The sequence below is a fragment of the Anoplophora glabripennis genome, unplaced genomic scaffold (assembly GCF_000390285.2).
Source record: "Anoplophora glabripennis isolate ALB-LARVAE unplaced genomic scaffold, Agla_2.0 scaffold153, whole genome shotgun sequence".
Taxonomy (NCBI): Eukaryota; Metazoa; Arthropoda; class Insecta; order Coleoptera; family Cerambycidae; genus Anoplophora; species Anoplophora glabripennis.
The window spans coordinates 816,522-819,104 of NW_019416245.1; the positions used below are offsets into that span (position 1 = coordinate 816,522).

At 32.6% G+C, this 2,583-nt stretch overlaps 1 non-coding gene across 1 annotated transcript; it reads right to left on the minus strand.

The window, feature by feature from the left end:
* Positions 1 to 2,291: 2,291 nt before the first annotated feature.
* Positions 2,292 to 2,363, minus strand: Trnah-gug. Its single transcript has one exon. It is a non-coding gene; the product is annotated as a tRNA-His (tRNA).
* Between the last annotated feature and the right edge of the window lie 220 nt (positions 2,364 to 2,583).

Genomic DNA, 2,583 nt, shown 5'->3' on the forward strand with positions numbered 1-2,583 from the left:
ATGCGGCAGATAGCGTCTATTCAAAAAAATACACATACAATGAACTTTGTTCCAAAAATAAAATAAACAAAGCCCGTTAAAAAGAGATAGTAGATACTTGCGATATAAAAAAAAACATAAAACACACCACAGAAATGAGACAGATATTTTAAAAGCCTTTTGAGAACTTATTTGTTTATTATTTTGTATTTGGTTCACTTCAATGGTTATAACCTCACTACTTTGACATTTCACTGACAGTATAGATGATAGATTTATTGGCAAACAAACTACTATCAAGGACTTTTCTGGTAATGTTCTAGAATTCCTATTACACGAAAACTTTTTGGATTTATGCTAACACTATCTTTTAAAGTAAAAATAGTTCGTTCTTCTCCATTTTCCAAGTTCCCACTAGTTTTTAGTCAAAATTTCATGGCATGTCCCAGTTGAGATGCTCTCTTCTGCAATTTTCCTGACAGTCGATCGGCGATTTGTACGCACCAGATTTTTCACTTTCTGAATGTGGGAGTCATCAGTTAATAGCCCTTTTCTTTTATTCATGATTTCGGAATCATATCGCGTTACAATCCAATGGAAACCAATCAGGTTGCTAGATTTCGGATCGTAACGCGTTATGATTCCGAAATCATGAATAAAAGAAAAGAGTAAATGTCGAAGGTCTTCCTGGTCGAGGATCATCTTCAATTGACTGACGATTACTTTCAAATCGTGAAAACCATGACCCAGAGCATCATCTCCGCAGGCTTGCTTCAAAAGTTGAAACGTTTTCTTGAAAGTTTTCCCCATTTTCGCGCAAAATTTAACGTTGAATTTTACTTCAGAAAATCGCACATTTCAATTATCATCACTAACACTTAAAAACTCACTCAAATAACAATATTACAAAAATTAATGAGATATCAACAATGTGGTTACAAAGGAGGTTACGCGCAACGCAATGCTGCCAACCGCATGTCACTAAATATCTCAATTAGCGCGTAATTCAAAAAGTCCCGTTATTTTCTGAAGAGATCTTGTATTTTTCTTAAATGCTTACAACGATTGTTTTAAAACCTTGGAAGTATCTTTAGAAATTAAATTCAACTTTGTACTTTATGTTATGAAATAGAGATTGCAGATTGTAATTTGCCTCTGAACAGGCTTATTTTATTTACAAAATAAGTGACTTTTTTTATATTTGTTGCCAGCTGTCAAACTTTTAATTTTAATTTTTCTATTTAAAATAAACCTTATTTTCTCGCTTTATCAAATTAATTATTTTCTCACCGTTATCCGAATATTTTGTAACTTTAGTGGTGTATATACAGGGTGTCTCATAATTAGTGTCCAACAATTTACCACTTGATTCTATTGCCAAAAATAAGAATATTTTTTCATATAAACATTGGTCGAGAAATGCTTCCTAAGGGTTGAAGGAAAATTATGACTTTTGACACCATAAACGCTCATTAAAAGTCGAAATAGATATTCATAAAATTTTTTGGGGGTCGTCGGCTATAATTTGTCCCAATTTTTTTTCTTGACGATATTTTCAAATTCAGTAGCCAACAGATTATAGACTTTCACTTCCTCTACAAAAAAGGTACTCTTTATTTTCTTCGATAAAATGCTCTATTTCCAAGAAAAACAGATTTGAGTGCTTAGAAAAGCACACTTTGGAAACACGACAAGCATTTGTTGACCCATGTTTATATGAAATAATATTCTTATTTTGTCAATGGAGTCAAGTGGTAAATTATTGGACACTAATTAGAAGACACCCTGTATACCTATAAAGTGAGTTTTTAGACGTAACCATATTTGTTTGCAGTCAGAGGCGTCCGATTCTGAGATGGAAAAAGGGGGTCGATTTTTCAAAAAAAAAGTATTGGCGATTATTTTAGAAAAAAACTAGTAAGATATTCTTAATCAGCACCTTTAGGAATTCCTCTGTATAAGATTACATCGTTGTGGATTCAAAGGTGTTTGAGATATGGGCAGTTGAACAACAATTTTTTCCAATTTAAAATAATTTGTGTATGTAAAACAAGCTCTTAAATGAAATAATGTTTTGTACTGGCATGAAATACAAGATAATTTTTTTAATAAGGCAAAAATTCTAATTTTTAATTTGGAACGAACGTACAAACTGTGTAGAAATACACAACTAAATAAAAAATAACTGAATTGCCACGAATAAATAATTACAGACAATATTTGAACTCATTAAATGGAAAAATTACAATTGAAAAAATCTGATAGATTAAAAAATTATAAAAAATGTCTCCACCGTGACAATGTTCGCACATTGCCGTGACCAGGATTCGAACCTGGGTTACTACGGCCACAACGTAGGGTCCTAACCACTAGACGATCACGGCTGTCGAAGACGATGACGGTCTAGAAAAATGCAAAAATCACAATCGTCTTATACCTCATACTGATACACTTTAACTAGCATTACGGCAGAACCAGTGGACCGAGAAATTACCATGGTATTTCATTTTACAGCGAAGAAGTATTAAGCAGCAATAAACTGAATGCAACACGAAACGGTACTGGGATATTTGCCGGAAATTGTGTTATTGTACATAAAATTAA